Source organism: Saccopteryx bilineata, chromosome 2, assembly GCF_036850765.1.
Source record: "Saccopteryx bilineata isolate mSacBil1 chromosome 2, mSacBil1_pri_phased_curated, whole genome shotgun sequence".
Classification (NCBI taxonomy): Eukaryota; Metazoa; Chordata; class Mammalia; order Chiroptera; family Emballonuridae; genus Saccopteryx; species Saccopteryx bilineata.
Genome location: NC_089491.1, coordinates 175,737,613 through 175,764,844, shown reverse-complemented (window position 1 = coordinate 175,764,844; position 27,232 = coordinate 175,737,613). Strand labels below are relative to the sequence as shown.

The 27,232-nt window shown below is 43.1% G+C and overlaps 1 protein-coding gene and 1 non-coding gene across 2 annotated transcripts in view; both read right to left on the bottom strand.

Moving 5' to 3' along the window:
* ADIPOR2 (adiponectin receptor 2) overlaps positions 1-21,601 on the bottom strand; it is an 89,104-nt gene extending 67,503 nt beyond the window's left edge. The window contains exon 1 of the mRNA XM_066258710.1: positions 21,401-21,601. The gene's annotated coding sequence lies outside the window, so the exon portion shown is untranslated. The remainder of the gene's footprint in view (positions 1-21,400) is intronic.
* Positions 21,602-23,112: 1,511 nt separating this feature from the next.
* TRNAA-UGC (transfer RNA alanine (anticodon UGC)) lies at positions 23,113-23,188 on the bottom strand. The gene has a single exon. It is a non-coding gene; the product is annotated as a tRNA-Ala (tRNA).
* Positions 23,189-27,232: the final 4,044 nt, after the last annotated feature.

Genomic DNA, 27,232 nt, shown 5'->3' with positions numbered 1-27,232 from the left:
GAGCCTAGGGCTACACTTCTTTTATTAGTCTGACTAACTACAGAATAGAATTAAAATAAGAATATACTAATAAAAGAATTTCTGTAAAACTACTCATGTTAACCTTAGTAAATATTAAACCCAGCTTGGTAACCTAACTGTAACTATGATTTAATATTACTAAAAGTAAACAACCCTATTTACTTTTACCTCTGGCCAAGTTCTTAAGAGTTGAACAGCCTGTTTCCTTCCAGCTGAAGCACATGGAGAGATGACATCAGAATAAGAAAAATGGACAGACGTGGAAACTACTAACTCAGCCTCAGCCCTCTCCCCTCTTCTCCCACCACCCCGCAACTTAGTTTTTTTATTTTTTAATTATTTTTTTATTTTTTTAATATTTTATTGATTTTTAGAGAGAGGGGATAGAGAGACAGATAGATAGAGAGAGAGAGAAGGGGGAGGAGCAGGAAGCATCAACTCCCATATGTGCCTTGACTAGGCAAGCCCAAGGTTTCAAACCGGCAACCTCAGTGTCCAGGTCAATGCTTTATCCCACTGCGCCACCACAGGTCAGGCACCCTGCAACTTAGTTTTGATTGTCAGCCAAGGCCAAGAAGACAACCTGCCCATAGGAATGTGTAGACATCAGTTTCAGAAAAACAACTCTAGATTAATGTTGGGCCGATAAAATATATTATGCTCACTTTGTTAAAGATGGCGCTGACCACGTGGAAGCTGACGCCCAGGTTATAATATTAGTTGCCCTTCTTGCTTGGGATAGACATGATTATGTTAATATGTGTTGGGGGAGGGTTTTCGTGCCAAAAAAGTTTGCTTTTGTTTGTTTTTTACAGGGACAGACAGAGTCAGAGAGGGATAGACAGGGACGGACAGACAGAGTCAGAGAGGGACAGACAGGAACGCAGAGAGATGAGAAGCATCAATCATCAGTTTTCATTGCGAGACCTTAGTTGTTCATTGCTTTCTCAAATGTGCCTTGACCGTGAGCCTTCAGCAGACGGAGTAACCCCTTGCTCGAGCCAGCGACCTTGGGTCCAAGTTGGTGAGCTTTTCCTCAAACCAGATGAGCCTGCACTCAAGCTGGCAACCTCAGGGTCTCGAATCTGGATCCTCCGCATCCCAGTCCAACGCTCTATCCACTGCGCCACCGCCTGGTCAGGCATGCCAAAAAGGTTTTAAAGGGAAGAGTGATTACGTTCTAGGAGGAGCCCATGCTAGAGCAGGGCAGAGAAAGGCCATGTGGAGGAGAAGAGAAGTAGTCAAGATGGTGGAGTGCTGAAGGAGAAGGCAGTTTGTGCAGAGTTTGTGCAGAGAGAAGGAGATGAGGAGCAGAAGTGAATATGGCTGGTGAGCTAGAAACCTTTGATTCTAGGAAAACTCGGATAAGTCAGTGGCTTTGGGAGCCCTGAATGGAAAAGGAAGTGTTTGCCCTGACCAGGTGGTGGCGCAGTGGATAAAGCGTCGGACTGGGATGTGGAGGACCCAGGTTCGAGACCTCGAGGTCGCCAGCTTGAGCGCGGAGCTCATCTGGCTTGAGAAAAAAAAAAAAAAAAAAAAAGCTCACCAGCTTGGACTCAAGGCCCACGGTCAAGGCACATATGAGAAAGCAATCAATGAACAAGTAAGGTGTCGCAAGGAAAAACTGACGATTGATGCTTCTCATCTCTCTCCGTTCCTGTCTGTCCCTAGCAATCCCTTTCTCTGACTCTGTGTCTCTGTAAAATAGAAAGAAAGAAAGAAAGAAAGAAAGAAAGAAAGAAAGAAAGAAAGAAAGAAAGAAAGAAAGAAAGAAAGAGAGAGAAGTGTTTTCCCACTATGTGTATTTCTTGCCCGCCCAGTGAGAACTAGGATTAAAGGTAATGGCCCACTAGTTCTTGGCTCCGTTGTTTCATTACCATCTGTCCAAATCAAACCTGAACCTGCATGGGCCAGGCGGCTGTGATGGTGGCCGTGGCTACTGGCTTTACAATTTACAACTAGCTTCAGTTCTAGTTACAAGGCCAAGAGGACCACAGAAGTCCAACCAGCCATGAAAATAAGAAAATCTTTTTCGAGAGAAATTCCACATCTCCTCCCACCCCCATCTTCTATATAATCTGGCCAAGGTGTCTGAACTGTTAAGATGGGCTTTTGAGGACAAGAGTCCCATCATTTTCTCAGGCTGCCAGCTCTTGAGTAAACCTCTTTCCTTTTCACCAGCACTTGTCATACAAATACTGAATTATTGTTGCAGCAGAGAGCTGAACCTATATTCAGTAACACTAATATTCCAATTAAAAAATGAACAAATGACATGAAGAGACATTTCACCAATGATAGTAAATAATCATTTGCCATCAGGGAAATGAAAATTAAAACCAAAATGAAATATCACTACAAATCTAGTAAGAACAGCTAAAATAAAACAGGCCCTGGCCAGTGGCTCAGTAGAGTGTCAGCCTGGCATATGGATATCTGAGGTTCAATTCTCAGTCAGAGCACACAGAAGTGACCATCTGCTTCTCTCCCTCTCCCTTTTCTCTTCCTCTTCCCCACCTGCAACCAGTGGCTCGATTGGTTCAAGCATTGTCCCGAGTGTTGAGAATAGCTAATTGGAGCGCATGAACCTCAGGCACTAAAAATAGCTCAGTACTTGAGCATCAGCCCCAGAAGAGGTTATTGGGTGGATCCTAGTTGGGGATCCTCAGGCCGGCAACTTTGGGGTTTTGAATCTGAGTCCTCTGCATCAACTCAATCCACTGCGCCACCAACCCCCTTACATTTCAAGGGCATGTTATCAGATACATTAATTGTAGGTTGCTGGAGTCAGCCTAACTATCTCTCCTCCTCTCACCTAAAAAAATAATAATAATTTACACATCTCTCATCTTATAATTTTTTTTCAAAAACTCTGAGGTGGATGGGTCTTGACCAAATTCATAAAAGTTTAAGAGAAATTTTTTTTCCTTCTTTTCCATGTGAGAGTAGCGGAGATAGACTCACGCATGTGCCCTAACCAGGATCCACCCAGCAACCCCCAACTGGGGCCAATGCTCTGCCCATCTGGGGACACACTTGAAAATTCTCTGTAAACTATAAATTGCCAGATTCCTTGGGAGAATCTTTATTTGATTTCTTTTGTAAAATAAACTGTCGTAGGTAACACTGCAAATCATGTGGCTGTTATGTTATTTAAAACAAAAAAAACTAACGATACAGTTAATAAAAATTATTCAAAAATTTAAGAGAAACTTTATTGGAGGTGCCTAAATAATAGTGCATTAGTCTTACATTTTAAATGTATACTTTATGTATCATATATCACAAGATAATAATTTGTGGACAAAAATAAAAAGGACAGAGCCACAGACTAAACTTGACAAGCACAGGTGAGCCCTACATGGTGGCCTTACAAACTCAGAACCCCAAATAACCACACAGGATGGTCTGAAATTAAAACTTTCTAACTAAAAGCAGTTCATGGTAGGCAGTCACTCCTAGCATGCTATTTTTCTCTAAAGAAAGGTCAACGCTTACCTTAGAGGAGCCTGTTGTCTTTTGTACCTACAATTAATGTAACTGATAACATGCCCTTGAAATGTAAGGGGGTTGGTGGCGCAGTGGATCGAGTTGATGCAAAGGACTCAGATTCAAAACCCCAAAGTTGCTGGCTTGAGCACAGGCTCATCAACTAGAGCCGCAGGGTTGCTGGCTAGATTGTGGGATCATAGACATGACCCCATGGTCGTTGGCTTGAGCCCAAAGGTTGCTGACTTGAAGCCCAAGGTTGCTGGCTTGAGCAAGAGGTCACTGGCTCAGCTGGAGCCCCTCAGTCAGGGCACATATGAGAAAGCAATCAATGAACAAGTAAGGTGCTGCAACAAAGACTGCTAATTCTCATCTCTCTACCTTTCTATCTGTCCCTATCTGTTCCTCTGTCTCCCCTAGCTAAAAGGAAAAAAAAAAAGGGGGGGGTAATCGTTTTCTGCCCTCCTCAGGACAGGCATCCCAATAGAGCAGGAACCGACAAACCCCCTCGTTGTTGTTATATTGTTAAGTGTTAACTATCTTATTCTTACCTCTGTAAAAGAAGTCTCAGTATATACATTTTAACTTTTTGTCCAAACCCAGAGATTTCCCCCCCTCCGCTTTGCTTTCTCCCACCCCTAATCTATCACCAATCAATTTCATGTGACAACCCCCTTATGTCTTCCCCTTTGATTCCAATGTATAAAATAAGTGCTAAAACCGTCATTTTACGGTTTCTCAGTCCTTTGAGACTTTGTTTCCCAGCAATTGTTGACAGTTTGACTCAAATAAACTGGTGAAAATCCTTACATGTTTGGAAGTTTCTTACGCTGACAAAACTCTAAAGAATAATACTTTAGCCTAGGTGGTGGTGCAGTGGATGGAGCATCGAACTGGGATGCAGAGGACCCAGGTTCGAGACCCCGAGGTTGCCAGCTTGAGTGCGGGCTCATCTGGTTTGAGCAAAAGCCTACCAGCTTGAACCCAAGGTCGCTGGCTCCAGCAAGGAATTACTCAGTCTGCTGAAGGCCCGTGGTCAAGGCACGTATGAGAAAGCAATCAATGAACAACTAAGGTGTTGCAATGCGCAATGAAAAACGAATGATTGATGCTTCTCATCTCTCTCCGTTCCTGTCTGTCTGTCCCTATCTATCCCTCTCTCTGACTCACTCTCTGTCTCTGTAAAAAATAAATTAAAAAAAATAATACTTTAAAAAAATTTTAAGATTTTATTTATTCATTTTAGAGAAGGGGAGGAGAGAGAGAGAGCGAGAGAGAGAGAAGGGAGAGAGAAGGGGGGAGAAGCAGGAAGCATCAACTTCCATACGTGCCTTGACTGGCAAGCCCAGGGTTTTGAACCCGTGACCTCAGTGTTCCAGGCCAACGCTTAATCCACTGCACCACCACAGGTCAGGCATACTTTTAAAATTTTAGTGATATGGTATTTAACTCTCAATTTCTTACTCTGGATAGGACACAAAAGAATTTGGCAAACTTCAGTAAAGACCCCAGAAAATAAGTAGAAACTAGAAAATGTATCCTTCAATGAAAAATAAGAATTATTTAATATAGATTAGTCAAACTTGAATAGTGATTTGCAACAAACCAGTAGATATCATCTGAAAAAGTTTTTTGATAGTCACATTAAACATTTAAAGAAGATCTTGTAGGTCCTCATTGCTGCAGACATTTCAGAACTTAAAGCTGAGAAAGTGGAACTACTGCACCCACCACATCCTCCTTCCCCAACTTCCCGGTCTGCAAGCACCTCCACTTTGTGATGCAAATAAAAGATTTTGAGCCTGTGAGGCCAGAGGAAGAAGCCCAGGAGCCAAGGAAGGTGGATCTGGCCAGAGGCCAGGGCCTTGGAGAGGTGGCCCTGTAGTGGGCTCACCTACCCCACACTGTAGAAGAGTGGAGAAATAAGGATCCAGGCCCTCAAAAAGAAACAGAAAAGCTTAACTGATAAAGAAAAGAGATACCAAATTAAAGTTTTAAGACCTGTGAAGTAAGATAATGAAGGCTATATTTCAGGAAAAATATACTGTATTACTATACTGCCCTTTTGTTTAGTAAACGTTTTATTGAAGTAAAAGTACATTCAGAAAAGCAAAGTACAGAAATTTCACAAAGTATAAATGCTATTTAACCAGCAAGAAACATTCTATTACCAGAGGACCCATTCCCCATCACTGTACAGTTTTTTAGGTGTTAACTTTAAGAGGCCCAACCCCTCTCCTTGCCAGTTGAAACGTGATAAAAATCTTCCAGCTCTCTAAAGACAAGCTAGTCAGGGTAACACATCTAGTACTTCTTTTGATAGTGTTTAAAAAAGAAATAAGTAGTTATTCAAAAAAATACGGGATACATTAAATATCTTTGATGGTCCCATTGTTGAAATAAACTGTTCCATTCCTAAAAATAATTCCACTGCATTATTAGTAGTTCAAATTTGAATCCACTCTTTTATTTCACAATGAAGTCTGAAAGAAAAGATAAGGAGGAACACAACATACCCACACCATCATGTAGGGCATTTTGTACTACTCAGGTTTCCAATCAAGGAAAAGCATTAACTTGGTATCAGAATTCTCATTAACCATGTACCAACTTCAAACACATACTTCAGCACTGTGGATGATAGGCTACACTGAAATAATTTCAGCATACAACTTTTGTGATATGGTTATGAACTAGGGCTTCAGCCATTTATTTTAAGTTAAATTTACAATCTGCTAATTGTTTATCATGTCAATGCCTCCTTCCAAATCAAAAACAAAGGGAAATACAGAAATTTAGGATGTCAATCAATACATTAGGTGGCTTTTTAAAAATACAGTACTTGTTTGTCATTAGTGTTGTAATCAGAGACTACAGAATTTTCAGATGTGACTAACACCATTTGATCTGTAAGGTAGGTGCCAGATGTTTGGCCTGGCTTTCTCATTAATGATCCCGGTTTTACCACCAACTTCACCCTGCACGGTTTCAATTAATTCTTGGTACTTTGTTTCTATTAGCTTATTTATTAGTCTTCACAATCAGGTATGAAGTAGAGAGTGTTACTAACTCTTACAAATTAAGTTACCATCTGCCATGACCTTTGAGGTGGTTAAAAATTAAGGCATTAAGTCTTAAATTCTAAAGGCTAATGGTGCCATGTTCCTTTGCATTGGCTGGCACACAGTGAGTGGGTGTTATCAGTTTGTCTAGTGGCATCACTTTCTAATTCTTTTTTATTCAATGAGAGGAGGGGAGGCAGAGAGACAGGTTCCCACATGCACCACACTGGGATCCACCAGGCACTAGGGGGTGATGCTCTGCCCATCTGAGGTGCTGCTTTCTTGCTCAGCAACTGAGTTCTTCTTAGCGCCTGAGGTGGAGGCCCTGGAGCCATCCTCAGCATCCAGGGACAACTCACTCCAATCAAGCCATAGCTGCAGAAGGGGAAGAGAGAGAGAGAGAGAAGCAAGAGGGCAAGGGGTAGAGAAACAGATGGGCTCTTTACCTGTGCGCCCTGACTGGGAATCGATCCCAGGACATCCACACACTGGGCCAACACTCTACCACTGAGATAACTGGCTAGGGCTCACTTTCTAATTCTATAATTACCGTATTTTCCACTCCAAAGACACACTCTTTTTCCCCCAAAAGTGGAGGGGAAAATGCCCATGCATCTTATGGAGCAAGAAATACAGTATTTTATTAAATAATTTAGCACACCATTTGGTTCAATTTTTTTTTTTTCTTATTTTTTTCCTTAAAATCCTAGGTGAGTCTTTTATGGTCAGGTGCGTCTTATAGAGTGGTAGATTAATATACGGTAATTATTCTAATTAAAATATGGTAGATTATTCAGTGGCACAGGATAGGCTGCAAAAATATGCCCCATAATTTTGATGGCTTTATCTAAGGTTTAAGCAGCCAATTTCTTTTCTTTTTTTTTTTTTGTATTTTTCTGAAGCTGGAAACGGGGAGAGACAGTCAGACAGACTCCCGCATGCGCCCCACCGGGATCCACCCGGCACACCCACCAGGGGGCGATGCTCTGCCCCTCCGGGGCATCGCTCTGCCGTGACCAGAGCCACTCTAGCGCCTGGGGCAGAGGCCAAGGAGCCATCCCCAGCGCCCGGGCCATCTTTGCTCCAATGGGGCCTTGGCTAAGCAGCCAATTTCAAAGTGACTTGAAAGTAGAAAAAATTCCCAACACATGTTACAGATACAGCCCTTAAAAAAAAGAAAAGAAAGGGTAGAGTTTCGCCTTGACTCAGTTGGTTAGAGCATTGTCCGGAAACTCAGAGGTTGCCAGCTTGATCCCCAGTCAAGGCACATTCAGGAACTCATCTGTTCCCCTCTCTCTCTCTCTCTCTCTCTCTCTCTTCCTCTCTCGCTAAAAATCAATTCATAAATTTTAAAAAACAGTACAGTTCCTGAGAAGAAACAACACCTAGATTTTTAAGAAAGTCATTCCAAAGCCTTCATGTTCTTAAAATCTTAAATGTTATTGATAGATATGTGTATTCCAAACTGCCCTCTTGATGTTCCGCTTTTATGTCAGACCTCACCCTTACTGGACTATCACCCCTGAGACAGAGGAATTCCTAGAAGCTGGCAAGCCCCCCCAAAGAGGAGCATTCCAGACATACCAGGACTTTTGCCTCAGTATCCCCTCAGGCTCTCCCAAAGACTATATAACTCGCCCCTAGTCTGTAACTGGTGCTCTTCTCCCCGGGAGAAGTGCCCAGCAGGGTTCCTTTCTTCCTTTCAATAAAGCCTGTTACTCTGGTCTTTCGGACTCCCATGGATTCCAACAGTTATATGCACAAAAAAATTTTACTTCAAATAGCAGTTTATTTTTAAAAGACATCAAGACAGATAACACTTTGTATCATTTACACTACTATTTTTCCCTAGCATAAAGTGAAAGGCAGAAACCGTGGGCTGAACCAAAGACATGAACCTAGTATGTTCCAAAAGAAAAGTTTACCTGGAAAGCACCTGGCTGCAAGCTGGCTGAGACCAGCAAAGGCTGTCAGCCCCAAACTGCAAAAGGGAGAGGGTAGATATAGAGGTTACTGCAGGCATTTGCTGGCATGGGGTTGCCTGCACCTGGACATGCCCAGATAAGCAAATCGTGGTTTGTGGCCTTGGTTACAGACTCTCTCTCTCAACCCTCAGGTCCCTCATGAAGGCCTTGTCCCAAGGACATTTCCCAGAACCTTCCCAGGGTGGAGAGAGTTGCTTAAGGGGAGGGGGAGTCTGGGTGAGGGAGAGTCTGGGTGAGGGAGATACTTACTGAAGAAGTTGCCCTAGTGGGGAAGTTGGGTGAGGGGAATTTGAGTTTTAAAGGGGCTCTGGATTTAAAGGAGCCCTGAACCTAAACCTAACATAAAGTAGGCCAATTTTTAAATAAAATCACATAGAGTAGCGGTTCTCAACCTATGGGTCGCGACCCCGGCGGGGGTCGAACGACCAAAACACAGGGTCGCCTAAAGCCATAGGAAAATACATATTTATTATACAATACATTTTTAAATAAAATATGTATTTCCGATGGCTTTAGGCGACCCCTGTGTTTTGGTCGTTCGACCCCGGTTGCGACCCACAGGTTGAGAACCGCTGACATAGAGCCTGTTCTAACTTACTGCCCCATTTCATTAACCAACTTTATTAAGAAGAAACTAAGGAAATCTTATCACATTAAGCAGAGCTGGGGGAAAGCCAGTGAAAGCCTACCATATTACTGGTCTCATGTACACATGGGATTAACAAAAGTGAGCCTGACCAGGTGGTGGTGCAGTGGATAGTGTCGGACTGGGACGCGGAGGACCCAGGTTAGAAACCTCGAGGTCTCCAGCTTAAGCGTGGGATCACAGACATGATCCCATGGTCACTGGCTTAAGCACGAGGTCACTGGCTTGAACGCAGGGTTGCTGGCTTGAGCATGGGATCATAGGCATGACCCCAAGGTCGCTGGCTTAAGCACCAGGTCACTGGCTTGAGCAAGGGGTCACTCACTCACTCTGCTGTAGCCACCCCTCCCCTCATCAAGACACATATGAGAAAGCTATCACTGAACTAAGGAGCTACAATGAAGAATTGATGCTTCTCATCTCTCTCCCTGTCTGTCTGTCCCTATCTGTCCCTCTCTGACTGACTCTCTGTTGCTGTCAAAAAAAAAAAATCTAAAAAAAAAAAAAATTTAACATATAAGCCATAGAGGCTAAGAGATTTGCAATTCACTTAACAGACATAACCAGAATATGAAATCAAATTCCAAAATCATTTTAAAGACTATGCAACTGGGAAAGGGGGGGGGAATAGCCCATTCAAGGTAACCTTAACACTTAAAAACATGCTCAATCTCATAAATAATTAACATTTTAAAACATTAATCAGCCTGACCAGGTGGTGGCGCAGTGGATAGAGCGTCGGACTGGGATGTGGAGGACCCAGGTTCGAGACCCCGAGGTTGCCAGCTTGAGCACAGGCTCATCTGATTTGAGCTCACCAACTTGAGCCAAGGTCTCTGGCTCGAGCAAGGGGTCACTCTGTTTGCTGTAGCCCCCCGGTCAAGGCACATATGAGAAATCAATCAATGAACAACTAAGGAGCCACAACAAAGAATTAATGTTTCTCATCTCTCTCCCTTCCTGTCTGTCTCTATCTATCACTCTCTCTGTCTCTGTCTCTGCCACACACACAAAAATAAAAAATTTAAAAAATAAAAATATTAATCACTTAACATTTAAAAACATGCTCAATCTCATTAATAATTAAAATTTTTTGCCTGATCTGTGGTTGTGCAGTGGATAACGCGTAGACCTGAAATGCTGAGGTTGTTGGTTTGAATCCCTGGGTTTGCCCAGTCAAGGCACATACAGAAAACAACTACTACAGGTTGATGCTTCCCACTTCTCCCCCTCTTTCTCTCTCTCCCTCTTTTCTCAAAATCAATAAATAAAATTTTAAAAATAGAATAAAAGCGCCTGACCAGGTGGTGGCGCAGTGGATAGAGCGTCAGACTAGAATGCAGAGGACCCAGGTTCGAGACCCTGAGGTTGCTAGTTTGAGGGCGGGCTCATCTGGCTTGAGCAAAAGCTCACCAGCTTGAACCCAAGGTCGCTGGCTCAAGCAAGGGGTTACTTGGTCTGCTGAAGGCCCGTGGTCAAGGCACATATGAGAAAGCAATCAATGAACAATAAGGTGTCGCAACGAAAAGATGATGATTGCTGCTTCTCATCTCTCTCCATTCCTGTCTGTCTGTCTCTGTCTATCCCTCTCTCTGATTCTCTCTCTGTCCCTGTAAAAAAAAAAAAAAAAAGAATAAAATTTTTAAATTAAGACAATGTTATATCATCTCACACTCATTTGATTTGTAAACATGAAAAAAATCTGACAATACCACAGATCATAAGGATTTGGAAACAGAAAATTTTCACATTCTACTACTAAAAAATGCAAAGTTGGGACAATTTTGGAGAACAATTTGGCAATATCTCCATAACTTCCAACCTAAAGATTCTACTTCTAAGTAACTTACTATTGAGGACTTCATTTCAAACTTAGTAACCACATACATATATACATATACATAAATACACAGGACAAAACATTTACTCTTACTGACTGCACTACAACCTGATACTTCTCCATTCTATTTTAATTCCTATCTAAACTGATTTCCCACCCATCAATGGCTCCCAACATGCAGTCTGAAAACCCTGCCAAAGATCTTAGATATGTACATAAGAATTCCTAATCAGAAATACTCGATGCACTGACAAAAGAAAATTTCTGAGATGTCCTACATTAAATTACAGCTGGCAGGACAGTGATAGACTAGAGTAGTTAAGCAGTTAACAGCTGTGGGCCAACTAACAATAGATTGTTCACATTCCTGACTGTACATTGGAGCTTTTCTCTTTTCCTTTTCATTTTTTTAGAGAGGGGGGGGGAGGAGAGAGGAAAGGAGGGGGGGGAGAGATGAGAAGTAACAGCTCATAGTTGCTTCACTTTAGTTCATTGATTACTTCTCATATGTCCCTTGCAGGGGTAGGGGTAAGGGGGTCAAGCCAGAGACTTTGGACTCAAGCCAGCGACCTTGGGCTTTAATCCAGCAACTCTGGGATCATTTCCTTGATCCCACACTCAAGCCAGTGACCCAGCACTCAAGCTGGGGACCTCAGGGTTTCTAACCTGGGCCCTCAGTATTCCCGGTTGACACTCTATCCACTGTGCCTTCATCCGTCAGGCTTTTTGACTGATTTTAGAGAGACAGAGAGGGGGGGGGGGAGTATTCATATTGTTCCACTTACTTGTACATTCATTGTTCACTTCCTACATTGCTCGTGCCCTGACTGGAAATCAAACCCATAACCCTGGAGTTTCAGAATAACGTTATAACTGACTGAGCTAACTGGCCAGGGCCTATACCTTGGAGCTTTAAATAAATTCCATAGAGACCATTAAATGCCACAGCATTCTGCTTATGCAATAAGAGCCATTGACTCCAAGACCGTCACCATGCTGTCCTCTCCATTGAGCCCTTCTGCTGGGTGTTTAGACTGTACCCCCCAGGATTTTGCTTCTCTCTTTTAATATGTATTTTATCATACTTCTGGGTTTTTTCTTTTAATTTATTTATTGATTTTAGAGAGAAAGATAAAGAAATATCAATCTGTTCCTGTATGTGCCCTGACCAGGATTGAACCCGCAACCTTTGCGTATCAGGACAATGCTCTAACCCAGTGGTCCCCAACCTTTTTTAGGCCACGGACCGGTTTAATGTCAGAAAATATTTTCACAGACCAGCCTTTAGGGTGAACGGATAAATGTATCACATGACTGAGACAAAGTCAAGAGTGAGTCTTAGATGAATGTAACAGAGGAAATCTGGTCTTTTTTTTTTTAAATAAAACATCGTTCAGACTTAAATATAAATAAAACGAAAATAATGTAAGTTATTTATTCTTTCTCTGCGGACTGGTACCAAATGGCCCACGAACCAGTACCAGTCTGCGGCCCAGGGGTTAGGGACCACTGCTCTAAACCACCAAGTTATCTGGCCAGGACTACACTTCTGGATCTTTTAAGTTACTAGAAATTCTTTCTGGAATGAAATAGGACACAAATAAATCCGAAGAAAATTAAAAGTAACCTTTCACTTTGCCCGCTTGAGCATGGGATCACAGACATGACCCCATGGTCACTGGCTTGAGCCCAAAGGTCACTGGCTTGAACAAGGGGTCACTCACTCTGCTGTAGCCCCCCAGTCAAGGCACATATGAGAAAGCAATCAATGAACAACTAAGGTGCTGCAACTATGAGCTGATACTTCTCATCTCTCTCCCTTCCTCTCTTTGTCTGTCTCTTTCTCTCTAGAAAGAAAGAAAGAGCCTGACCTGTGGTGGCGCAGTGGATAAAGCGTCGACCTGGAAATGCTGAGGTCGCCGGTTCGAAACCCTGGGCTTGCCTGGTCAAGGCACATATGGGAGTTGATGCTTCCAGCTCCTCCCCCCTGTCTCTCTCTCCTCTCTCTCTCTCTCTCCTCTCTAAAAGTGAATAAATAAAAGTAAAAAAAAAAAAAAAAAAAAAAAAAAAGATTTTAGAAAGAAAGAAAGAAGGAAAGAAAGAAAGAAAGGTTAACTTTTCCAAAAAAGTAGGTCCTAGGATATCAATCAGTCTTAGTTAACTCACTTTAGAAATAAAAGATGAGGTAGAGAATATACACCAAGATGGCAATTTTACACTGGAATTTTTCAAGTTTGTATTTCACCAAGAATTTGAAAAGGTTGTTAAAGTTAAAACACTTTATTCAACAGTAACCCCCCAAAAAACATGATCCATTTAGATTCTAAAAAAAAACATTAAAAATTAATTAGCCTGACCTGTGGTGACACAGAGGACAAAGAGTCAACCTGGAATGCTAAGGTTATGAGTTTGAAACCCTGGGCTTGCCTAGTCAAGGCACATGTGAGAGTTGATGCTTCCTGCTCCTCCCCCCTTCTTCCTCTCTCTTTTCTAAAATAAATAAACATATTTTAAAAATTAATTAATTCAAAAATAATACAAATTAATAAAAAGATCATTTATTAGCCACCTGCTATATACTACAGTTGCTATTTGGTATGAACAAAACTGTATATTCCTTACCCTCAAGAAATATAAAGGCTACTGGGAAGTCACCTAGATTATTTTAACAGGGGTGGCAAAATCACACTGCTTTCAGGGGCCAACTAGGTAATCTAAATATGTGAGTGGCTCTAAGTGAGTACTCTGAAGAACAACTAGAGAATACATGCCCCACCTAAAGTAATACTAAATCGTATCTCCCAGTGAGATAGAATACATTACAAGAAATGTTTAAGTCAGATAAAGATCTTTTTTAAGATGGCAATGGCAAAGAGATGCGAGAATGTTACATTGCGCCTGGCCTGTGGTAGCACCATGGATAACGCTTCAACCTGGAATGTTGAGGTTGCCAGTTCGAAACCCTGGCTTTGCCTGGTCAAGGCACATACAACAAGCACATACAACAAGCAATCAACAAACAACTAAAGTGAAGCAACTATGAGTTAATATTCTCGTTCCTCCCCCTTCCACTCACGGAATAATCAATAAATAAAATCTATAAAAAGATAAGTTTACGCTGCCGTGACCTTTCTGGATGGCAGTCTGATAATATACATCGAAATGAAAACATATTTCCTTCAATCTAGTAATGAGACTCTTAAAAAGTTACCCTGAAGAAGGTTTAGTGGCAGCAACTATCCTCTAGTCTGCCCACTCTGTGCCTCTCCAAGAGTACTATTGCTTTTTGCTGTAATAAATCTCGCCGCTACAGCTTTAAAATAAAAAAGGCATAGGCATGCAACAACTGTGCATACAAGGCACATGTACAATACACAATAAATTTTAAACATCTAAAATTCAGCAATAGGGAACACTATTAAATTATGGTGTGCCCATTCAATATAATATTGAAGAACTATAGTATTTAAAAAGAATAGAGTAGATGCAGATCTATTGACCTGGAAAACTATCCATGAATATTATTTTTTAAAGCACACTACTATGAGCCAAGATGGTACCATCTACTGAGCTCCCAACAGCTATTTCCCCACACCTGGAAGCATGATTCCAAGCCACAGCCTAAGAAGGGTTGGCTGGTGTCAGTGGTGTAGTTTTCTAAGAACTGCTTACTGTGAGCCGGTCTGCAACCAATGTGTCCAGTTAAAAACAAACACAAGCTTATACAGCAACCTGCAGAAGTTACAGAACTAATAAAGTGGACCCTCTCAAGTACACTGAAGAGTTTCTACAATAGTAGAAAGCTCACTATAGCTCTAGATGGATAGCTTGGTCGATTAGAGCATCATCCCGATACACAAAGGTTGTGGGTTTGATTCCTGGTCAGGGCACATACAGAAACAGACTGATGTTTTGTCTCTCTCTCTAAAAATCAATCAATAAATTTTTTCAATTAAAATAAAGGAAACAAAGTTCACTATAAATATAATGTGGAGATTTTCATATTGCAATCAAATATACTTGCAAAGTACAGGCAAAGCTAGTGGTGTTCATGGCACAGATTGGTCACTGCTGCCCAGAACATCAGAACATCTATAACTTCCTTTAAGAACTGAAAGATTGGCCTGACTTGTGGTGGCGTGGTGGATAAGGCATTGACGTGGAACTCTGAGGTCACTGGTTCGAGGCCCTAGGCTTGCCTGGTAAAAAGGCACATATGGGAGTTGATGCTTCCTGCTCCTTCTGCCTCTCTCTCTAACATGAATAAATAAAAATCTTAAAAAAATAAAACTGAAAGATCAGCCCTGGCCCTTTGGCTCAGTGGTAGAGCATCAGCCCAGCATGTGGAAGTCCCAGGTTCAATTCCCAGTCAAGGCACACAGGAGAAGCAACCATCTGCTTCTCTACCCCTCTCCCTGCCCATGTCTCTGTCTCTATCTTCTTCTCCCATAGCCATGGCCTCACCTCAGGCTCTAAAATAGCTCAGTTGCCAAGCAATGGACCAGTAGCCCCAGATGGGCAAAACATCACCCCAAGGGGGCTTGCCAAGTGAATCCCAGTTGGGGTGCATGCAGGAGTCTGTCTCTGCCTCCCTGCCTCTCACTTAATTTTTTTTTAATTTTATTTATTTATTTATTTTTTACAGAGACAGAGTGTGAGTCAGAGAGAGGGATAGACAGGGACAGACAGACAGGAACGGAGAGAGATGAGAAGCATCAAACAGTTTTTCATTGCGCGTTGCAACACTGTAGTTGTTCATTGATAGCTTTCTCACATGTGCCTTGACCGTGGGCCTTCAGCAGACCAAGCAACCCCTTGCTGGAGCCAGCAACCCTGGGTCCAAGCTGGTGAGCCTTGCTCAAACCAGATGAGCCCGCACTCAAGCTGGCAACCTCGGGATCTCGAACCTGGATCCTTCCGCATCCCAGTCTCATGCTCTATCCACTGCGCCACCGCCTGGTCAGACTCACTTAATTTTTTAAAAAGAAGAAAAAAAAGATCTGCTCTTCTACAATTATACTGTCTTGAATCTAGGTCATCCAATAACATTTTTAAAAGCTCTAGGCTGGGCCCTGGCAGGTTGGCTCAGCAGCAGAGCGTCAGCCCGGCATGTGGAAGTCCCGGGTTCAATTACCAGTCAGAGCACACAGGAGAAGCATCCATCTGCTTCTCCACCCTTCTCCCTCTCCTTTCTCTCTTTCTCTCTCTCTCTCTCTCTTTCCCTCCTGCAGCCAAGGCTCCATTGGAGCCAAGTTGGCCCAGGTGCTGAAGATGGCTCCATAGCCTCCACCTCAGGCGCTAGAATGGCTCAGGTTGCAACGGAGCAATGGTACAGATGGGCAGAGCATCGCCTCTGGTGGGCATGCTGGGTGGATCCCGCTCAGGCACATGTGGGAGTATGTCTGCCTGCCTCCCTGCATCTAACTTCAGAAAAATACCAAAAAAAACCCAAAAAACAACAAAAAAGAAAGCTCTAGGTTGATCTTACCCTGGCCTAGTAGGTAGCTCAGTTAGTTTAAGTGTTATCCCAATACCCGAAGGTTGTGGGTTAGATCCCTGGTCAGGGTACCTACAAGAAGCAACCAGCCTGACCAGGCAGTGGTTCAAAACCCTGAGGTCGCTGGCTTAAGCACAGGCTCATCTGGTTTGAGCAAGGCTCACCAGCTTGAGCCCAGGGCAAATGGCTTGAGCAAAGAGTCGATCGCTCTGCTGTAGCCCCCTAGTCAAGGCACATATGAGAAAGCAATCAATGAACAACTAAGGTTCCTCAGCAAAGAATTGATGCTTCTCATCTCTCTCCCTTCTTGTCTGTCTGTCCCTATCTGTACCTCTCTGTCCCTATCACACACACACAAAAAAGAAGTAACCAATGAATGCATAAGCAGAACAACAAACTATGGTTTCTCTCTCTCCTTCTCCCTTCCTCTCTTTAAAGTCAATCAATAAAATTTTAATTTTTTAATAAAATAAAAACCTTTAATCTCATTGAGAAGAACCTCATCAATCAATCATTTGCTAAAACTCTTCTGTGTATTTCTACATTTTGAAAGTAGCATCTAAGACTTTATACACTCATTTTGTGACTGGTAAAAATACAAATACAAAATTCAAGAAAAAATACAGTATCACAAAATTTCAAGTACACATGTAAAGCAACAGCAATATAACTGCACTCAAGATATCTTTGGAAGTGATAACTGAACTCTACAGAAGAAATGATGCCAAAAATGTCAATGTTATCACAACTGCATTTTTCTCTAAGGTCACCAAGATATTAGTTGCTGCCTTGACATTCTTCCTAGGGAAAGATGAACAAGAAGACCAGGACGGTAACAATGCTAGTGCAATATGAAACAGGAAAGAAAGACTCCAATCACAAGAAAAGGTTGAAAAGGTTATAAAAGTGCTTCAGAAACAAAGGGAAAAAACTTTTCAGCTATCCATCTGGTTCCTAACTGCTAAGATTTTTGAAAAAAACTACTAAAGCAGCTAACAAGCTCTAAGGAGATGTTTGAAGTAAAGATGATACTCAAGAACTTTAAAACCAGATTGGTGGGGGCCCTGGCCGGTTGGCTCAGTGGTAGAGCGTCCGCCTGGCGTGCGGGGGACCCGGGTTCGATTCCCGGCCAGGGCACATAGGAGAAGTGCCCATCTGCTTCTCCACACCCCCCCCCTCCTTCCTCTCTGTCTCTCTCTTCCCCTCCTGCAGCCAAGGCTCCATTGGAGCAAAGATGGCCTGGGCGCTGGGGATGGCTCCTTGGCCTCTGCCCCAGGCGCTAGAGTGGCTCTGGTCGCAAAAGAGCGCCGCCCCAGAGGGGCAGAGCATCGCCCCCTGGTGGGCAGAGCTTTGCCCCTGGTGGGCGTGCCAGGTGGATCCCGGTCGGGCACATGCAGGAGTCTGTCTGTCTCTCCCCGTTTCCAGCTTCAGAAAAATACAAAAAAAAAAAAGAGAGAGAGAAAAAAAACGAGATTGGTGGGAATTCATGAGCTTTTTCTAACTTTTATCCTTTTACGCAAACATTTCTGCAGTAACACCAAACCAAAGAGAAGTAACAAGATATATATGCTACACAAACATCTCTTCATCACCTGGCAGTCCAAAGAGCAGTCATTGCTCATGACTGTGGCCTCCCATTTTGTTATGGACAAGAATTCCTAACAGTAGAAATCAGTGCTATGTGAAATAACAGTTCAATGACTTAAGAATTTCCTCAAGTCTGACCGGTGGCGGTGTAATGGATAGAGAGTCAATCTGGGACACTGAAGTCCCAGGTTCGAAACCCTGAGGTCACTAGCTTCAGCAAGTGCAAGGTTCATCAGCTTGAGCGCAGGGTCACTGGCTTGAGCATGGGATCATCAATATGATCCCTTGGTCACTGGCTTGAACCCCAAGATCTCTGGCTTGAAGCCCAAGGTCACTGGCTTGAGCAAGGGGTCAACTAAAACTTTCTCAAGACTGGGTCCAGTATAAAACACACAAAGAATGAGATGTCGGCTAGAATTGATCCAGTTTGTTGCACAAGAAATTCCAGGTTAAGGCTACAGAGGCCTTGATAAAAATCCAAAGCATAAGAATATGGACAACTAGATGCTACAGATTACATTCCAGGAACTTAAGTTCTGAAAGTTGAAGAAAAGAATGCCAAGAACAATAAAAATAGCTGAGGGTGTACCAGTCTCCATGAGGAGGAAGATGATGATGGTAAATGGGTTGATGTGCACCACTCTTCTGACGAAGAACACAAGAAATCTCCAAGAACATGAAGAGCTTCATGGAACAGTCAGAATGTCCAGTGAAAAAATAATCATTATTACTTCAGAGAAAAGCAGCCAGCACTATACGGTAAACTTTAAAAAAGAGAAAAAGAATAAAGTAACTCCCAAGTAACTTCTTCCATTCCAAGGAGGATGCTAGGTGTGTGTCATGAATCTACACATAAGTGAATCAAGAATGTTTAAAGTCCAGAAGCACTATTATTTTGAAAACCACCCAAAAAAGCACACTGCTAAACAGACTGACTTGATCCAATTTTTAAAAAGAACTCTGCAACACCAAAAAGCCTTAATATGTACCAGATTTTTATTAATAGCAATACAATATTGGTTCATCAATTGTAACAAATATGCCACATTAATGCATATTAAGGAAAAACTGGGGGATGGATAATATGTAAACTTTCTCTACTATTTGCATAAGTTTCTATAAATCTAAAACTGCTTTAAAAAATACAGTATTAATTTTTTTTAACTTGCATATGTAGACAGATTTGCAAATAAATACCTGCAAATGCAGACAAAGCTGAAAAGCTCTATAACAGTTAACAGTGATTTTCTAAAAAGTGAAATAAAAAGAACATAAGGAGGTGTTTTTACATAGTGTACCTCTGGCCTATCTAAACTTTCTACACTAAACAGTACTCTAAGGAGAGGCTCTGAGAATCTTGGTCCTGAAATCATACTGCACGGATTCAAATCCCAGCTCTATCATTAACTAGCTGATAAATTTGGGCACTTAATTTCTCTGTGCCTTGGTTTCCACATCTGTAAAAAGGAATAACAGTATGTGTACCCACAGGACTGCTACAGTATTAAATAACTTACTACATGTAAAGTGTTGGAAAACCATCTAGTACATAGAAATTGTTCAAGAAATGGTGTTTACTACCTCATCATCATCATCATCATCATCATCAACGACTCATCATCGAACATCTATTATTCCTAATTTTTTTAAATCTTTGACTAGTAAAGCAAATCAGAAACTTGGTTCAAGTGTACGATCTTTGATACAGAAAATACAAGTGTATTTAATTGCCAAATAAAAATTACCTGAGATATTTTTAAGCAAATAACGAATCATCACTAAACAACACGAGCCAATTTATATAAAAATAATCATTAATAAATTCTATAAGTATAATCACAAAAACAAACCCTTCTAAATTGTGTGATTCTGGGTAATTTTTACTTTCTCCTTTATTCTTTTCTGACTTCTTTTAATTTTCTACACAGAATATGAACCTTTTTTAATGACTTTATTTATTGATTTTTAGAGAAAGAGGGAGAGAGAGAAGGGAGGGAGGTGCGGGAAGCTTGTCCTCTGTGCCTTGACAGGGCAAGCCCAGGGTTTTGAACCGGCAACCTGAGTATTCCAGGTCAATGCTTTACCCAGTGCGCCACCGCAGGTCAGGCCGCATCATTTAAAATAAGAAAAAGTAGGAGTCGGCTAACTTTTTCTATTAAGGGCTGAAAAATAAATATTTTAAGCTCTGTAGGCCACATGGCTCTCTGTCCCAATTACTCAACTCTACTGTTGCACCACAAAGCGACCACACACAATATCTAAACGAATGCATATCACTATGTCCTAATAAAATTTTTACAAAAACAGGCAGCTGGCAGGACGTGGCCCACAAGCTGCCAAGTTTACGGACCCCAGAAACGACGAACAAACCAAAATTATTTTCATTTTTGAAAACAAAATGTAATTTATACTAAAGAAAATGCATCACCTACATTGATATATTTGTGGTTTAAAGAAAAAAACCCATCCACTTATTAAGTCGTATACAAGTCTAGGTATAGAAAAACACTCTGCAAATCCTCCTCTCATGCCTAGTACCTCAGTAATAAGACAAAATTTGTCTAAAGTCTAAATAGGAACATGTTGGGCCATTACGTTAAGTTGTCAAAATTCCACAGGCAAACGTTTCAATAAGGTCAAAGCCAGGAGGAAGAAAAAAAGTATCAGTTTTCGATCCAAACTCTCTCATAGAACCCCTAACGCTGCTTTAAACCCTGCTATTGGCCGTTTTAAAAGCAGCACACCGAGAGACAAAAAGCCCAACGGGGCTTGGGAATACAAGGACCCAAGTTACTGTCAACTAGGCTGCCCGAAATGCCACCTGAGAGAAGAGGAAAATCTTCCCACGCCACATACTGTCAAAATAGTACTAATCAGGACCCATTCGAAGCCTGCACTAAAGAAATTCCTATAAGTGAAAAAAGAGATGAAAATGAAGAAACGGAGGGCAGATTCTGTCCGTGGGCAATAAGTTGGGGGGCGGGAGGTCTGGACACTACCAGGCGGGCGAGGCGGCGGTGGGCGCCGGGCTCCTGAGACAGAGGCTGAAAGAAAGGCGGATCCAGGCCCCTCACCGTCAGCCCCGCCGGCCACTGCGCCGCAAACTGTCCGGGGCGGGCGGCTCAGGAAAGGAGGCCAAGTTCAAGGCTGGGACGGTCGCGCTCTCCCGCCCACGCTCGGGACACTCGCCCCCTCAGCCGTCACCTCTTCCCCGACCCCGCGGGCTCTACCTCTTCGCCCAGGAGACGGCGCTCATACTCTAGAGACCCTCACCTAGAGCTTGTGGCCGCCTCGCCGCTCGTCTCGGACTCCTCAGGAACCGCTGCCGAGGGGAAGGGGAGAAGGGGGGGGCGGAAGAGGGAAGGGGCCCAACCCGGTATAGCCGTGCCGCTGCCGCCGCCGCGATACCGAGTATGGGAGCGTGCGCGCGCCGCCGCGACCGCCGCCGCCTCCGCGTCTTCCCGCCCCCACGACCGCACGACTCAGTGACGTAAATCGCACGAGGCGGTAAGACCCAATAAGACCACACCTCGAGCACAGCCGCGCTAGCCCAAACCGGAAGCTGCTTCTCTGACCGCCTAGAACCTGGGTGCATCTTGGGAATTGTGGTTCAGCCAGGGACTCAATGAAGGCAGAGATCGCTCTCCACTGGCGCTCACGTAAATTCACTTAGTTTTTTGACCCCCCCACCGAAAAGGGAAGCAGTTTCGATATGAAGAGGCAGGGTCTGCGTTAGCTCGTGTACGCTTTTCCCAATCTCTATGGACACAGTTTACACACCTTGGGCAGAAGCCAAAATTTAGGGATTTAGGTTAGATCGTGTGTTTCTGCCTATGGCCAATATATTGTTAGGCGTCGTTTGTGAAAGCATTAGCCAAATTTTACCCACAACAAACGCGTTTGCCTTTTATTGCCTATAAAGGTATTATGATATGCCCTACTACTTCTAAAACATAAATGTGATCCATTCACTCTTAGAATACAATTCAGAACGATTTTTAAAATGGTTTTTATGTAATAGATCAGAAACTATTTCAACATTAAATACTGTATCCAATTACCCAGAATGAGTAACTTCCTACATGTGAGCTTTCAATTGAGCTCTAACTTAGAAAACAAAAAAGCAGGTTTGGTTACATACTTATTCTGATAAGTAAAAGAAGTACAGTATAGAAGCTGGCATAGGAAATTTTTTTTCACATTCAATTCTAAGAGGAATTTATACTCGAGGTAATTAATTGCCTTAACTGAAAACGCTTGTTATTAGCTAAATGAAATCCATAGCTTTCAAGAACACTTATGTCCATGGTTTGTTGTCCTTCCACCACAAGAAGACAAAGGATGATACTCTGCAAAGCTTCACAGAAAAAGCTTCATTATCAGTATAAGACCTGGAGTCTGATATATGAGGGAAAAAATAAAAATTGAGAACTCTTCATCTGGAAATGTAAATTCTAAGAAGTAATTAAAGTTACTAAAATCACAAAAAGCATGAATAATATGGTCTTAATACAGGTATTTTAGAAGTAAGGCCATCCATTTAAGCTTGAACGAGATAAAATTAGTATAAATAAAATTATGGAACTAAATTTAAAGGAACTAATTCCCTTCATGTAGTAGTTTACATTGAAAATATTAATTATATTTTTAAGTATACATAATTTGTTTTTGTTTGGGGGGGGGTTTTGTTGGGGTTTTTTTTGTATTTTTCTGAAGTTGGAAATGGGGAGGCAGTCAGACAGACTCCCGCATGCGCCCGACCGGATCCACCAGGCATGCCCACCAGGGGGCAATGCTCTGCCCATCTGGGGCGTTGCTCTGCCGCAATCAGAGACATTCTAGCGCCTGAGGCAGAGGCCACAGAGCAATCCTCAGCGCCCCGGCCAACTTTGCTCCAATGGAGCCTTGGCTGCGGGAGGGGAAGAGAGAGACAGAGAGGAAGGAGAGGGGGAGGGGTGGAGAAGCAGATGGGCGCCTCTCCTGTGTGCCCTGGCCGGGAATCGAACCCGGGACTCTCGCACGCAAGGCCGACGCTCTACCACTGAGCTAACCGGCCAGGGCCAATATATATAATTTGTAAAAGACATAATAATAATGACATCTATTTTCCAGGTAAAAACATAAAGCTTTGATACTAAAATCAAGGAAGACAATCATACACTTCCACAACACAACAAAAAATAGAAGATAGGCGTCCTTGAATAGAAAATTTAACCCAGTACACCAACTTACACAGGGCAAAGATAAGAACAAGAACCTCAGGCTTAATAAGAGGTCTACTAAAGGTGACACAACTATATAAAGAAGACAATTTAAAAAGATTGTTCAAGGATTTTACATATTTTTTACGTCCTTCTCTCAATCTTGCTTTGACAAAACAAACCACTTTACTCAAGAAGCTTCCTCTGGAACACTCCTTTGTGTGCTAAAACATGTGTGAAAGAGCCTTAATATTTTCCCACCAAGATTTTACCTACCATCTGTATCACCTTGACCCCATTCCCAGATCACTAGTCCCAATTCCTGACGCTCACAATGGTAAAACAAACCACATCACTTCCTCAAAATGCTCAGACTTTTTCAGATAATCAGGATGTTGCCACCATCCCTGACTTGAAGGACAATCCTGAGTCCCATGTCCATGGCTGCCTTCACCCATATCCCTTACCTAAATGCCATCATTACATGTTCCAAAGCAGATTTTCAGGCTTCTCTCAGCTACTAAACTTTATATGTTGTCTTCTGACTAGCTGTTCAAAAATCAAGGGGAATTCAGTACATCCTATATCCTCAATGTTAGCTGAGGATCTTCAGGATCTGTTCTTTCCATTCTTAAGGGGCCACACTTCTCCACAGGAGGGTGGAGTTCATCATTTTCTGCAGCACCCCAAAAAAGACTCCCTTTCACCCCTACTCTTCATATTAGGCACCAGTGACCCAACAGTGCTCTGTGGCACAGCTAGTCTGATGTAGTCATCTCTACAATTATCAGATGTTGTTACATCCATAATCCAGGTGTGGCCTTACAGAATGAATCTTCAGCAACATTAAAATATGTTGCTGAAATGATGATATTGGATTTTCTCTAGGGACGGACTTATGTTCTATTGTGATGCAGGCCAATAGCCAATAAGAATGGGAGATATATCTATAGCAGCAGTTTCCAACCAGTGTGCCACAAGATTTTTTTTTTTAAGTGAGAGGAGGGGAGCTAGACAGACTCCAGCATGTGCTCCAACAAGGATCCATCCAGCAACCCCTGTCTGGGGCCAATGCTTAAATCAACCAAGCTATCCTCAGCGCCCAGGGCCCACACTTGAACCAATGGAGCCAGTGGATTCAGGAGGGGAAGAGAGAGAGAAGGGAGAGAGGAAAAAGGGGGAGAGGAAGGGGAAGAGAAGTAGATGGCTGCTTCTCATGTGTGCCCTGACCGAGGATCAAACCCAGGACGTCCACATGCTCTATCCACTAGACAACCGGCCAGGGACACACAAGAATTTTTAAACCATGCAATACCTATTTAGTCAGGAGCACTGACCCCCTTCCTTTAGATTAAAAAAAAATGACAATAGCCATCTGGTGTGAATGCCATCTTGAATCACAAATATAAGAGTTGCATCTTATTGGTCATGTCCTATAATAAGGATGCATCTGATTGGTTAATTCTTTTTTTTTTTTTAGAGAGAGAGAGAGAGAGAGGGACAAACAGGAAGGGAGAGAAATGAGAAGCATCAACTTGTAGTTGCAGCACCTTAGTTGTTCATTGATTGCTTTCTCACATGTGCCTTGACCAGGGGGCTACAGTTGAGCCAGTGACCCCTTGCTCAAGCCAATGACCTTGGGCTCAACCCAGCGACCTTGGGCTTCAACCCAACAACCATGGGGTCTAGTCTATGATCCCATGCTCAAGCCGGCGACCCTGCACTCAAGCTGGCAACCTTGGGGTTTCAAACCTGGGTCCTCACATCTCAGGCCAACACTCTATCCACTGTATCACCACCTGGTCAGGCTGATTGGTTAAATCTTGGTACCAGAAATCTTTGTATACAAGTACAGTGTAGGAGACTGGGTTGTTTTTTTTTAAGTCACTATTTTTTTAATGATTTTTTAAAAATTGCTTTTTGAGAAAGAGAGGAAGGGAGAGAGAGAAAGAAAGAGAAACAGGAACATTGATCTGTTCCTGTGTGTACCTGACTGGGAATCGAACCAGCAACCTCTAAACTTTGGGACTATGCTCTAACCAACTGAGCTATCCCACCAGGGCAACTTTTTTCTTTGCCAATTAATCAAAATTATACCTATTTCTTTGTCAGATCAGCAAAAAATATATATTTTGGTGTGCTGTAGAATTTTAGTAATGCCTGACTGTAGTGGTGCAGTGGACAACGTGTCAACCTGGAATATTGAGGTCGCCAGTTTGAAACCCCAGGCTTGCCTGGTCAAGGCACATATAGAAGTTGATGCTTCCTGCCCCTCCCCTTCTCTCTTCTCTCTCTCTAAAAATGAATAAACAAACAAAAAAAAAAACTAAAGAATTTTAGTAATTAGTTATGTGTGCCATGAGATAAAAAAAATGTTCAAAATCACTGATATGCCTGACCTGTGGTGGTGCAGTGGATAAAGTGTTGACCTGGAATGCTGAGGTTGTCGGTTCAAAACCCTGGGCTTGCCCGGTCAAGGCACATATGGGAGTTGAAGCTTCCTGCTCCTCCCCCCTTCTCTCTCTCTCTCTCTCAATCTCTCTCTCTCTCCTCTAAAATGAATAAATAAATAAATAAAATTTTAAATCACTGATATACAGCAACAAGCAAATGAAAGTGGAGCTTTCAAATTCTAAAGGGTGAAACTAAAGGTGAATTTAAACTTGAGATTATAACTGGGTTTAGTTGCTTTTCTTCTAAAGATAAGAAGAATAGCCTGACCAGGCAGTGGCGCAGTGGATAGAGCGTCGGACTGGGATGCAGAGGACCCAGGTTCGAGACCCCGAGGTCACCAGCTTGAGCACGGGCTCATCTGGTTTGAGCAAAAAGCCCACCAGCTTGAACCCAAGGTCGCTGGCTCCAGCAAGGGGTTGCTAGGTCTGCTGAAGGCCCGCGGTCAAGGCACATATGAGAAAGCAATCAATGAACAACTAAAGTGTTGCAACGTGCAATGAAAAACTAATGATTGATGCTTCTCATCTCTCTCTATTCCTGTCTGTCCCTGTCTATCCCTCGCTCTGACTCACTCTCTGTCTCTGTAAAAAAAATAATAATAATAATTTTATTTATTATGTTTCTAATCAAAACAGTTAATACTGGTCCTGGACGGTTGGCTCAGTGGTAGAGCGTCGGCCTGGTGTGCAGGAGTCCTGGGTTCAATTCTGGGCCAGGGCACACAGGAGAAGCACCCATCTGCTTCTCCACCCTTCCCCCTCTCCTTCCTCTCTGTCTCTCTCTTCTCCTCCCGCAGCCAAGGCTCCATTGGAGCAAAGTTGGCCCGGGCGCTGAGGATGGCTCTGTGGCCTCTGCCTCAGGTGCTAGAATGGCTCTGGTTGCAACAGAGCGACGCCCCTGATGGGCAGAGCATCGTCCCCCGGTGGGTGTGCCAGATGGGTCCCGCTCAGGCTCATGCAGGAGTCTGTCTGGCTGCCTCCCCGTTTCCAGCTTCAGAAAAATACAAAAAAACAAAACAAAACAATTACTACTGTAAGAAGAAAAAAGACTATTCTATTATTGAAAATAAAAATTAGTAGTGTTTCTTTGGCCCTGGCCGGTTGGCTCAGTGGTAGAGTGTCGGCCTGGCGTGCGGAAGTCCCAGGTTCGATTCCCAGCCAGGGCACACAGGAGAGGCGCCCATCTGCTTCTCCACCCCTCCCCCTCTCCTTCCTCTCTGTCTCTCTCTTCCCTTCCCGCAGCTGAGGCTCCATTGGAGCAAAGATGGCCCGGGCGCTGGGGATGGCTCCTTGGCCTCTGCCCCCGGTGCTAGAGTGGCTCTGGTCGTGGCAGAGCGAAGCCCCAGAGGGGCACAGCATCGCCCCCTGGTGGGCAGAGCCTCACCCCTGGTGGCTGTGCCGGGTGGATCCCAGTCGGGCGCATGCGGGAGTCTGTCTGACTGCCTCTCCCC